The sequence below is a fragment of the Podarcis cretensis genome, assembly GCF_951804945.1.
Source record: "Podarcis cretensis genome assembly, chromosome: 8".
Classification (NCBI taxonomy): Eukaryota; Metazoa; Chordata; class Lepidosauria; order Squamata; family Lacertidae; genus Podarcis; species Podarcis cretensis.
This window is the reverse complement of record NC_137177.1, coordinates 84402173-84416013: the sequence shown is the minus strand read 5'-3', so window position 1 is coordinate 84416013 and position 13841 is coordinate 84402173.

Sequence of the window (13841 nt, the reverse complement as noted above, 5' to 3'; positions counted from 1 at the left end):
TTAGCTGAGATGTCAAGGAGTTGGACTAGAGGACCTCAAGGTCCAGCTCTACAACCATACGAGTCTAAGAACTTCCTGACAGTGCATGCTGCCCAACAGTGGGGCAGGCTTTTTCAGATGGTGACAGCAGTCACGAAATTAAAAGACGCCTGCTTCTTGGGAGAAAGGCAATGACAAACCTAGACAGCATCTTAAAAAGCAGAGACATCACCTTGCCGACAAAGGTCCATATAGTTAAAGCTATGGTTTTCCCTGTAGTGATGTATGGAAGTAAGAGCTGGACCATAAAGAAGGCTGATCGCCGAAGAATTGATGCTTTTGAATTCTGCTGCTGGAGGAGACTCGTGAGAGTCCCATGGACTGCAAGAAGATCAAACCTCTCCATTCTGAAGGAAATCAGCCCGACTTATATATAAAAAACGGGAAATCAGCCCTGAGTGCTCACTGGAAGGACAGATCCTGAAGCTAAGGCTCCAATACTTTGGCCACCTCATGAGAAGAGAAGACTCCCTGGAAAAGACCCCGATGTTGGGAAAGATGGAGGGCACAAGGAGAAGTGGACAACAGAGGATGAGATGGTTGGACAGTGTTTGCGAAGGTACCAACATGAGTTTGACCAAACTGCAGGAGGCAGTGGAAGACAGGAGTGCCCGGCGTGCTCTGGTCCATGGGGTCACAAAGAGTCAGACACGACTAAACAACTAAACAACAATAACAGACCCTTTGGGTAGATATTTTTAAGCAGGAACAGAATGACCACCTTTTATTCAGGCTGCTGTAGCAACAGAACTCCTGCATCAGCAGGTGTTGGGCTATGTGACCTTTATGTTAGGATTTTTATCTATCCGAGCTGCTCCAGCGAGTGGTACTGTTGTACAACAACATTGGCTTGCCTATCTTTGAAAACACCTTTGAAAATTGAAAATTTGAGAAGCATGTAATCTATCTGGGAGTTGCATCCCAATCCAAACTCGGGAGAATCAGATTGGGTTGGTCTTCTGTGGAAAGCAGACTAAATTAAACCCCTCCCCTATCCCTCCTAGAGACCTTTGACTGTGTGGTAGTGGATAAAAATATTATTCCTCCTCTCCCACCAGTGCTTGCCTCAACACCTAGCTGACAACAGCACCTTAGATAAATCATTTTCCTATTTTTGTGTCTAACGCAGATGTCGAAGTTCCATTTCTTAATATATGTCTTCCTTAATAGCCCTGGGAACTGCATTCTGCCAGGTCACTAAAATTTCATGAGGCTTTTCTATTATGAACTCCCTTTTCTCCATAAATACTGAATCAAGCAAGGAGAGGTCAGCAGTGGGGCACCCGTATCACAGGACACTGGAGGAGAGTCTCAAAGCTTCAGTCGGGGAGACCCAGCACCACCATGACACCTCCTGTCGTCCACTAAAATATATCCGGGAAATATGCTGGTCACATATGCAGTGTTTGAGTCAAACAGTCCTAGAAGGGGAGTGTCTAGGGAGAAACCAGGCTGGGAGCTGCCTCGTTTGGTATTCAGCACCACGGCCAGCACCAGAGGAAAGGAAGTAGCAGCCGCAGGAAGCAAGGAAGATACCGTATTTACTCAAATCTAACGCTCACCTTTTTGGGGGCCAAATTACGCTGTGGAAATTAAGGTGCACATTAGATTTGATGGCACATTCGCATTCACCAGCTAATACCTTTTTTGGGTTTCAAGGTTCTGAAAATTGAGGTGCACATTAGATTTGATGGTGCATTAGACTCGAGTAAATATGGTAGATGTGATGGGGAGAGGGGCTGGAGGGGCAACTGACCTATTTGTTGCTGAAAGGATTTCCCTTCTTTATTGCTGGAAGGGTTTTCCTTTCCTCCCCAGTACAAGCAGGACCCTGAAAACAGATCCCTAGTGCTGGAAAACAAAATTTTATTTTATTGACTTACCATATTTACACCCACCTTTCTTCCAGGGAGCTCAAGGTGGCTTACATACTTCTCCTCCTCTGTTTTATCTTCACAACAACCCTGTGAGAAAGATGAGACCGGCCCAGAGGTCACCCAGTGAGCGTCATGGGTGAGTGGGGATTCGAACCCTGGTCTCTCCCAGCACCTTAACCAGTACATGACATGGGCTCTCATTTGGCTACAAATGTCCTTCAGTTCTTAGGTCAGTAAGAAAACACTGCCTCAGAGGAAAGGTGGAAATGTTTGGGGTTGTTTGGTTTATCAAAGGACGAAAGAATGACATAATAAAAAGGTAAAGGGACCCCTGACAATTAGGTCCAGTCGTGACCGACTCTGGGGTTGCGGCGCTCATCTCGCTTTATTGGCTGAGGGAGCCGGCGTACAGCTTCCAGGGCATGTGGCCAGCATGACTAAGCCGCTTCTGGCGAACCAGAGCATCGCACAGAAACGCCGTTTACCTTCCCGCCAGAGCTGTACCTATTTATCTACTTGCACTTTGATGGGCTTTCGAACTGCTAGGTTGGCAGGAGCAGGGACCGAGCAACGGGAGCTCACCCTGTCGCGGGGATTCGAACCGCCGACCTTCTGATCCGCAAATCCTAGGCTCTGTGGTTTAACCCACAGTGCCACCTGCGTCCCTAACGACATAATAGAGTCTTATATAATCACACATTATGTGAAGAAAACGGTTAGGGAGGTTTCCTTTTCTTTTAGGGTTGCCAGGTCAGGAAAATTCCAGCCCCTAAGATTTCAGGGTGATGTCACATGGGACAGGTCCCACATCAGGAGCTCATGCCAACTCACAAACCTCTCCTCTTGAACCCCGTCCAGTTTGTTTTCTTCCTCTGAGCTCCCATCGCTAACCCCTGGAGATGGAGGTTAATTGGGAGAGGGAAGGAAGGAGCAGAGGAAGGCAGACAGCCACCAATTTAGCAATTTGCATCTGTCTTATGCTGGGCTGAACCTTGCAAGCTGCATACGCAGTCTTCTTAACACACACACACACACACACACACACACACACACACACACCTTGTTCAAAGCTAGTTCCAATTTCAAAGAGAATTGTCTGAAGATGCCTGGCAGCTGGCTGATTCCTAAACCCCTGGATGTCACCCTGCCGTATTTGGACGAAAAGCTTGTGGCACAGATGTTGATTCAACACATTCCCTTCACCACATTGCCTCTCTTGTTTGCTGGAACAATCCTGGCTGCAAAAGCTGATACCAGATGGTCCCCCGGTCAGGCAATGCGGCTGGTATCTTTTGTGAAGGTGCCCCTCGGGCGAGCCCAGAAGCAGATTATTTCCGATAGAGATGAGCTAACCACGGGCTGGTTTGGCTTCCACAGGTGCTAAATCTCTTTATCACGTCCCATTATGGCTGCAAGAGAAGTGCCAACTTGAAGCATTGATTACAATTCATGCTTCAGGTTTTTGCTCCGGTTTCAACTTGGAAGACATGATTTAATTTCCGGAAACGGCCACCTTGGAGCTTAAATCTGGAGCCTCGGTGTGATTATGAGATAAATGGGACGGCCGGACTCAAGGTCAGCCTGGTGTTTGCAAGATTAATTCTTTGAATGCACGAGACCTTCTGCTCTGTGGCAGATCATTTAAGTCCTGCTTCGCCACTTGGGTCACTTCCTAAACCTCAGTGGCAGACTTCCGAAACTCGATCAAACTGACCGATGAGTCCAGGAAAAGGAAGAAAGCAAAAAAGACATGTACAGGTAATGATATTTTAAAGCAAGGCTCACAAACCCACACTCATGGGCTGGGTGAGGGTCATGAATCATAAAATAGTAGATGGGTTTATATTATTCTGTACCTTGTTACCCCAGTGCTTTATGGACTCTCTCCTTCCTTGAAGGTTTCTAAGCAGAGGCTGGATGGCCATCTATCATGGATGCTTCTGCTGGGATTCCTGCATTGCAGGGGTTGGGCTAGATGTCCCTCAGGGTCCCTTCCAAGTCTACAATTCTATGTTTTTATAATTCTAATAAAAGACAGGCTTGAAAAAGCCACAGAGCAAAGATGGGAATGCCATCCCCCTGCTGTGCAAAATATAAATTTGCTGCAAAGCAGACAGCAATTTGTAAGCTGTCGTTAATAATTCTCTCTCAAATGAGCATAACAGAATATTTGCTAGATCTTATCTGAGGGCGAACACGTCGCACTGACACAAATATGGTGTGAGATATCGTAGGCCACTTGTTGAGGGCATAAACGGATTGGTCAGAGAGAAGAGCTGGCATGAGGGAGAGAGCAGACGCTGGCGTATTGAGCTGGGTCTCACACAACTTCACTGCACAGGGCACCAAGAAAAAGTTACAGTGGTACCTTGGTTCTCGAGTGTTCTGGTTTGCAAACATTTTTCGGAAGCCAAACATCCGATGCTGCTTCCACTTGGGTGCAGGAACTTCCTGCAGCCAATTGGAAGCCATGCCTTGGTTTTCCGGAGTTGAAGGAACTCACGAAATGGATTAAGTTCGAGAACCAAGTTACCACTGTATAGTGATGGAGCTGTCATACTCCAGACCCTTCAAGTATCCCTATTTTCCAGGGACAGTCCCGGATTTACAGAAGCCATCCCGGTTTCTGATTTAATCCATAAATGTTCCGCTTTTCCTTTGGACATCCCAACTTTCATCAGAGAAATGTTGGAGAGTACGGAGTTTCCCCCGAGCCAAGGAGAAAAGTAACTACACAACCTTAAGAAGACATCTGAAGGCAACCCTTGGATAGGGAAATGGTTTAGGGAAGTTGTTTATTGTTTAATGTTTCATTATGTTTTTATATATGTTGCAAGCCACCTAGAGTGGCTGGGGCAACCAAGTCAGATGGCTGGGCCATTATTATTATTATTATTATTATTATTATTATTACAGTGGACGCTCGGGTTGTGAATGTGATCCGTGCAGGATGCACATTTGCAACCTGCAGCATTCGCAACCCACGTCTGCACGTCTGTGCGGACGCAGGTTGCGATTCGACACTTCTGTGCATGCGCAAAGCGCAAGTTAGCGCATCTGCGCATGCGCGACTGCCAAAACCCAGAAGTAACTTGTTCCGTACTTCCGCGTTTCGGCAGTCCACAACCCCAAAAAACGCAACCTGAAGTGGCTGTAACCCGAGGTATGACTATTATTACTATTATTATTATTATTATTGAATAGGATGCCACTGTTTTCATCGGAGAAATGTTAGGAGGGTATGTCATACCTACCTGCAGCCAGAAGCCACAAAGGAACTCTGAAGAGCAGAGCCAGCTCCGGATGTTTTGCTGCTAGAGGCAAAACAAAATATGCCACCAGAAAATGTGATGAAAATGATGTATCGATGGTATGTAACTCCGGTAAAATTAGCAATAATGTATAAGATAAGTAACAAATGTTGGAAATGTAAAGAAAAAGAAGGTACTTTCTATCATATGTGGTGGGAATGTAAGAAAGTAAAAAGCTTTTGGGAAACGATTTATAATGAATTGAAGAAAATGTTGAAATATACATTTGTTAAGAAACCAGAAGCATTTTTATTAGGCATTACAGGTAATGAGATAAACAAGAAAGAAAAGAAGTTATTTTTATATGCAGTGACAGCAGCAAGAATATTGATGGCCCAGAAATGGAAACAAGAGGAGCTACCTACGTTAGAAGAATGGAGAACAAAAATGATAGACTACGCAGAATTGGACAGAATGACAGGAAGGATCCGAAACCGACAAGATCAAAGATTCACAGAAGATTGGGAAAAATTTGCTGCATATTTGCAAAAATTAAGTGATAATCAGATTACGTTTGTAAGTTTTAATGAAGCATTGTGATGGGAAATAAGCATTAAAAGGGGATGAAGTTTTACAGTAATAATGTAAACAATAAAATAGAAATGTGTTTAAAGTTAAAATATGAAGGATCTACAGACAAGTTGAGGGAAGCCGAAAAAAGAGAAAAAAAGATGTAACTAAGATGTATGGAGTGTATAATTTTGTTTTGTATTTGAAAATTAATAATATATATATATATAACAAAATATGCCACCTCTTCCAACCCCTCCTTCTCCTCCTCCCCACACCCACTGCTACACACTGCTAGGAGGAAGTGGTGGTGCACAAGACAGCTACAGCCCCACTTTGCCTCATGAGTGGGCTGGCACCGCTAAATTGTACAACGTGCACTTGTCTCATGAATTGGAATCATCATCATCATCATCATGAACTGCTGCTGCTGCAGCAGCAGCAGCAGCAACAACAACAACTTTTATTATTTATACCCTAGCCACTCTGGGCAGCTCCAAACAGAATATTAAAAACACGATAAAACATCAAACATTAAAAACTTTCCTAAACAGGGTTGCCTTCAGATGTTTTCTAAAAGTCAGTTAGTTGCTTATTTCCTTGACATCTGATGGGAGGGCATTCCACAGGGCGGACGCCACTACCGAAAAGGCCCTCTGCCTGGTTCCCTGTAGCTTTGCTTCTCGCAATGAGGGAACCGCCAGAAGGCCCTCGGCACTGGACCTCAGCGTCCGGGCAGAATGATGGGGGTGGAGACGCTCCTTCAGGTATACTGGACCGAGGCCGTTTAGGGCTTTAAAGGTCAGCACCAACACTTTGAATTGTGCTCGGAAACATACTGGGAGCCAATGTAGGTCTTTCAAGACCGGTGTTATATGGTCTCGGCGGCTGCTCCCAGTCACCAGTCTAGCTGCCGCATTCTGGATTAGTTGTAGTTTCCAGGTCACCTTCAAAGGTAGCCCCACGTAGAGCGCATTGCAGTCGTCATGCTGGGGAACCTCAGCTCCTTTGCATGCAGAAAGTCCCAGGTTTGAGCCTCCGCATCTCCAGGTAGGACTGGGAGAAAAGGCACTGCCTGAAGCCCCGGAGAGCCATCGTCAGTCGGTATTGACAACCCTGAGTCAGATGGAGCAATCGGCTGATTTGTTATAATAATAATAATAATAATAATAATAATAATAATAATAATAATAATAATTTATTATTTATACCCCGCCCATCTGGCTGGGCCTCCCCAGCCACTCTGGGCGGCTTCCATAGAAACCAAAAATACAGTAAAATATCACACGTTAAAAACTTCCCTGAACAGGGCTGCCTTAAGATGTCTTCTGAATGTCAGGTAGTTGTTCATCACTTTGACATCTGGTGGGAGGGCATTCCACAGGGCGGGCGCCACTACCAAGAAGGCCCTCTGCCTGGTTCCCTGTAGCTTTGCTTCTCGCAATGAGGGAACCGCCAGAAGGCCCTTGGCGCTGGACCTCAGCGTCCGGGCAGAATGATGGGGGTGGAGACGTTCCTTCAGGTATACTGGACCGAGGCCGTTTAGGGCTTTAAAGGTCAGCACCAACACTTTGAATTGTGCTCGGAAACGTATGTAAGGCAGATTCCTGTCTCAGAATCTCAGTTTTGAGCGATTCTTGTTAATTCATGGGTAGGGATGGAAGGACCTGTCAATTTCAGTTCTGGCTTTTCTCCAAACTTAAATGCAGTTCTCCACATTTCTATAGTAATTTGAAGGTTTTCTTTTTTAAAAAATCCTCATGAAAGTTCTTCGGATTTTTTGGTAAGGAATACGTTTTGAATGCAGTACACAGTTTTGCGAGCAATTTCTCCTAACACGCTGCATTGTTGTACGTTACTTTCACTGATACATGTCTTTTCAGGCATGCTTTTACCTAATATATGCAGTTTTGTAAATACTATTTGGCAGGACAAATCCATTGTAAAATTTGGATATGTGCAGATTTTGAAGGTTGTTTCTGTGTTTCATTTCTTATATTGTTTTGGAGAGTGTGGATTTGATAGACTTTGCTTCAAATGCAAACAGTTTTCCCCCAATGTTATTTATGAGGTCAACCCAAGACCATTTCCTCCCTGATTCAGGCACATCAACAAATGTGGGGTTTTTGTTTTTTTAAAGTTACATGTTTGAAACACAGTGCAGTACTGTCTGCGGTTTCTCTTTAATCCTCCGGCAGGAACAGTCAACTGTGTCCTTTCTAAACATCCATTTTACAACATCTTCTTGAGCCTGGACCAAATCGCTGCTCCAATAAGTTGCCCAAACTTGCTACATATCAAGACTTCAGTGTTGTATGGATGATATGAAGGGATTTCTGACATTTTGTTGATGTTTATTTATATGCTGGCATTCACTTTTAAAAAGTCAGAGCAGTTTGCAACGATTGTACACAACACCATATAATTTAAAAAACCATAAAAGTCTTAAAATCACCTGAAGGAATAAAATGTTTTCAGTAGGCGTTAAAACATAAGGCGTCTGCTAAATCTCTAGGGGACATGGCTGGCGCTGTGGGTAAAACCTCAGTGCCTAGGACTAGCTGAACGTAAGGTTGGCGGTTCGAATCCCCGTGGCGGGGTGAGCTCCGGTCGTTCGGTCCCAGCTCCTGCCCACCTAGCAGTTCGAAAGCACCCCTAAGTGCAAGTAGATAAATAGGGACCACTTTATAGCGGGAAGGTAAACAGCGTTTCCGTGTGCTGTGCTGGTGCTGGCTCGCCAGAGCAGCTTCGTCACGCTGGCCACGTGACCCGGAACTGTCTTCGGACGGCGCCGGCTCCCGGCCTCTTGAGTGAGATGAGTGTGCAACCCTAGAGTCGGTCACGACTGGCCCGTACAGGCAGGGGTACCTTTACCTTTACCTTTAAATCTCTAGTGGCAGAGTGTTCCACAGAACTGGGCCGATAACACTGTTGCTGTAAAATGAGCCTTTGTCAACTTGGGGAATCACGACCAATGGGTGCACCCAACCAGTTGGCAATGGACAAGGAGCAGGATTCTCACCCAGCCCTTGCCTGCTGGCTAGTTGTGGAAAGAGGCCCTGAAGCTTCTGCCAGCTGGAAAAACCCAGGCAGCGGGAGTGGGGCTCTGAGCTCCCGTGTCCTGTATGTGAGCAGCAACAGCTCAGTGCAGAAAGAGGCGGCTGTATTTATATGTGAAAGGGGTTTGTTATATTAAATAGGCAAACAAGCTGGAAAGACAGAAATCAAATATTAGCTTTCCAAAGCAGTCTTTAGGCTGGTGGTTTAACCTAAGGGTTTCATGTACTACTCATTTTGGAAAGTATTTCACAGGGATGATAGATGATGGAACAGAAGGACAGTGGGAGAGCGGAGGCTAGCTTAGGGGTGAGAGGCAAGGCACATCACATCCAGGACTCCGAGAGCTGGCTTAGGCTGGCTGAGGGTTGCCTATTTTGGCTGGCTATCAGTGTCTGAAATCAGAGGAGGTCCTCATGTCCTGCCGAGCTACTTGAAGTTCTTTTACTGCTGAGCTACTTGAAGTTGCTAAGGTGGGACTTGGGACCTCCTCCCCTGAGATATTGGAGAAGTGGACTTGTTCTGTAATTTGACAATCAACTTAACATTGACGTAAAATTTGAGGCGGGGTACTTGGAGGTTAGGGACGCAGGTGGCGCTGTGGGTTAAACCACAGAGCCTAGGATTTGCCGATCAGAAAGTCGGTGGTTCAAATCCCCACAATGGGGTGAGCTCCCGTTGCTCGGTCCCTGTTCCTGCCAACCTAGCAGTTCGAAAGCACATCAAAGTGCAAGTAGATAAATAGGTACCGCTCAGGCGGGAAGGTAAATGGCGTTTCCGTGCGCTGCTCTGGTTCGCCAAAAGCGGCTTAGTCATGCTGGCCACATGACCCGGAAGCAGTACGCCGGCTCCCTCAGCCAATAAAGTGAGATGAGCGCCACAACCCCAGAGTCGGCGACGACTGGACCTAATGGTCAGGGGTCCCTTTACCTTTTATTCCTCTTAGAAAACATTGTGGCTCGAGTGCTTCTTACACCTTCCTCTCAACTTGCCCTCTCCAGACTGCAATTCCCTTTCTCTGATATCATTTCCTTGGAAGGTAGCAAGTGGAGTCGTACCTTGGTTGACGAACGCCTTGCAAGTCGAACATTTTGGCTCCCAGACGCCGCAACCCCAGAAGTGAGTGTTCTGGTTTGCGAACGTTCTTTGGAAACCAAACGTCTGGCATGGCTTCCACAGCTTCTGATTGGCTTCAGGAGCAAGAATGGAAAAAGACTCTTCTGAGTCCGCCTCCTCCTGTCTCTCCCTCCTCTGATGGTTGGCAGGAATTATTCTGTGCAAAGCACCTTTCACAGAAACCTCGGTGTATTCTGAGGTGGGCAACTGCTGTCCTAGCTCCTCTGGCCCAGAATCGGTGTCCGAGGTGAAAGCATGGAATTGATTTTGCTGCTCCAATGACACAGAGGGCCTCCTGACAGCCCTGCTTCTGGGCACCACATACCTGCAGGGCTTCCCCTCTTGCAATGGGTGGTCTTTCTCCTTCCTAGGGACGCCCCCAGCTGTGTGGCCGTTCCGTCACAGTGCATTCAGCTCTAACAAGAAACTCTGCATCTCACCCTGTAGCTGCAATCAGCTAAGTTTAACTCCATGAGCCCTAACCTTTTTCTCACCTAGCAATTACCGTATTTTTCGCTCTATAAGACGCACTTTTCCCCTCCTAAAAAGGAAGGGGAAATGTGGGTGCATCTTATGGAGCGAATGCACGCGGGAGGCTCAGCTCAGCGTTTCCTTTAAAGAGCTGCATGGAGCGTGTGTGCTGCTCTCTCTCTCTCTCTCTCTCTATATATATATATATATTCAACTTTTAAAGATTACAAAGAGAAAAAAGAAAAAAGAGAAAAGAGAAAAATAAGAAAAGACAGAAAAAATGCAAGCAATTAAAAAAAACAAACACAGATCAAACCTTTACATAACTTTCTTTCCTTTGCTTATTTCCTTGACCTCCTCACACCTCCCTTTTTTGTATTCTAGTTCAATTAGATATTTCAGCAAATCCTTTCCAGCTTTGTTTTTATCCTATTAATTTATCTTAATATACTGTAATTTTACATTCTCGTCTTTCACCAATTAACAAATCCATTTTTACCTAATCCTTTATATCATTTCTGCTAAAACCACATTACTTCATTCCAACATCCTTTTAACATTCCTTAATTTTGCAATGTTTCTGTATATAAACTTTAAATTTTTTCCAGTCTTCTTCCACTGACTCTTCACCTTGGTCTCGGATTCTGCCAGTCATTTCCGCCAGTTCCATATAGTCCATCACTTTCATCTGCCATTCTTCCCGGGTGGGTAAATCTTGTGTCTTCCAGTACTTCGCGATGAGTATTCTTGCTGCTGTTGTTGCATACATAAAGTTCTGTCCTTCTTTGGCACCAATTGGCCGACCATGCCCAGGAGAAAGGCCTCTGGTTTCTTCTGAAAGGTATATTTAAGTACCTTTTTCATTTCATTTCTCCCTCCTCGGGGAAAAGCCCCCAAGAGCCGCACACACGTTCCATGTGCTCTTGAAAAGGGAACGCGGCTCTTGGGGGATAGCTGCGTGCAGGATGAAGGCTCCCCTTGCCCAGGAGAGGGTGCGCGCGGCTATCCCATAAGCCAGGACAGCCAGCGGGATCGCGACGCAGTGATCCCGCCGGCTGTCCTGGCTTCTGGGATTCAGAATATTTTTTTTCTTGTTTTCCTCTTCCAAAAACTAGGTGCATCTTATGGTCTGGTGCATCTTATAGAGCGAAAAATACGGTATCTATTTTGACTGGGGCATCATTTTCCCACAAAGCCATCCTTGCAAGTAGGAAGAAACTGAAGGTAAAGAACCTTTTCTCTCTTTGCTTTACCAATGGGACTTCAGTATGTTTAGATTTGGGGCAGGGGCGCAGGTGCTGCTGTGGTTTAAACCACTGACCCTCTTGGGCTTGCCAGTTGGAAGGACGGCGATTCGAATCCCCACAACAGGGTGAGCTCTCATTGCTCTGTCCCAGCTCCTGTCAACCTAGCAGTTTGAAAGCACACCAGTGCAAGTAGATAACTAGGTACTGCTGGGGCAGGAAGGTAAACGGAGTTTCCATGCGCTCTGGTTTCCGTCACGGTGTCCTGTTGCGCCAGAAGCAGTTTAGTCCTGCTGGCCACACAACCCGGAAAGCTGTCTGTGGACAAATGCCGGCTCCCTCGACCTGAAAGTGAGATGAGCGCTGAAATCCCATAGTCGCCTTTGACTGGATTTAACCATGCAGGAGTTCTTTATCTTTACCTTACCTAGATTTGGGGCTCCACTGGGTGAATTGTGAATGATGTTCTCCAGCGCAGATTGCAGCCATAGCTCTCACTGGTGCTTTCCATGGTGGCTGGTGGTTCTGGGAGAGAAGGATACGCCCCAGACTTTTCAGCCCTGAATAGAGGACATCTCCACCTTCTGCCAGCTATAAAACTGCCTGTTCTTTCAGTGTGATTTAGACAAGCATTCGACCTCTACGCATGTTGAGTTAATAGGATTCTGGAAACGTACCTTTTAGCACTTAATTAAATATTATCTTCCATTGAGGACAGCAAACAAAGACTCCCTATAGCTGCCAAACACAGAATAAGCAAAATCCCTCTCACTCAGCCCCCTGCTGTTTAGAAACAGGTGGACCGAATTTCAAAGAAAAAGACAGGAAGGGGGGAGGGGAGAGAGAGACAGAGAGACAGAGAATCCAGCACATCCTCCCAGAGTCCTACACCAGTTTATACCATTATTCCCAACTGACAAAGGCATGGGAAGGATATATGGTCTAATAACAGAAAGGTTGCCAACTTTTCATCCTGGCCACTGCTCCTGTGCCATTTTACAGCAGCTTGAGCTGAAGACTGAAGTGAGTGACGGTACTTCTAAGCCAGGGGTAGGCAACCTAAGGCTCTGGGCCGGATGTGGCCCAATCGCCTTCTCAATCCGGCCCGCAGACAGTCTGGGAATCAGCATGTTTTTACATGAGTAGAATGTGCCCTTTTATTTAAAATGCATATTTTATTTAAAATGCATTTAAAAAGGTAAAGGGACCCCTGACCATTTGGTCCAGTCGTGGCTGACTCTGGGGTTGTGACGCTCATCTCGCTTTATTGGCCGAGGGAGCCGGCGTACAGCTTCCGGGTCATGTGGCCAGCATGACTAAGCCACTTCTGGCGAACCAGAGCAGTGCACGGAAATGCTGTTTACCTTCCCGCCGGAGTGGTACCTATTTATCTACTTGCACTCTGACCTGCTTTCAAACTGCTAGGTGGGCAGGAGCAGGGACCGAGCAACGGGAGCTCACCCTGTCACGGGGATTCGAACCGCTGACCTTGTGATCGGCAAGTCCTAGGCTTTGTGGTTTAACCCACAGCGCCACCCACGTCCCTAATACTGCAAATTAGCCTTCACAAACTCTGTGCCCTCCAGATTTCTGGATGAGTCTCCCCTCAGAGCTGGGACTATGACCTGGAAAACCAGCCATGAAGCTTTGGGTCAGTCTCAGTCTCTCAATCTAGCTGACCTCACAGAGTTACTGCAAGGATAAAATGGGGAATGTACATCACCGGGTGCTTCTTGGAGGAAAGTTGGGGTATCCATGTAAGAATAAAATAAAATAAGTAGGCCAAAGGTCCCTGGGTATGATGGCCTGAGATTCGGACTCGGAGGCTGAACCTGAGGGATCCCAGCCTGCACAGGATTCCCTGCCACCAGAACCAGCTGAGCCGGGGCTGGGGCTTGAGCCTGAAGGGTCCTCACCTGTGCTGGGTCCTCAGGTGCAGGCATCAGCTGAGTCTGGCTCCGGAGGTGATGGAGGACCCATTGCCTGCAGGTGCTCCACTCTCAGCCCCATCAGGGGAAGCTGAGGTTGCCTCTGGGTCCAGTAACCATCCAGCCTCTCTTGAGCTGCAGAGGCTCAGGGCAGAGAGGCGGAGGGAACTAAGTTCCCACAGGAGGAGCGCTCGTCTCCAGGCCAGGAGAGGCGAGTCACCTGTGGACCGGGGCCGCCCTATGCCTCGGGGCAGATAAAAGCCAGCCAGCCCCAGTCCCAAGTTACGG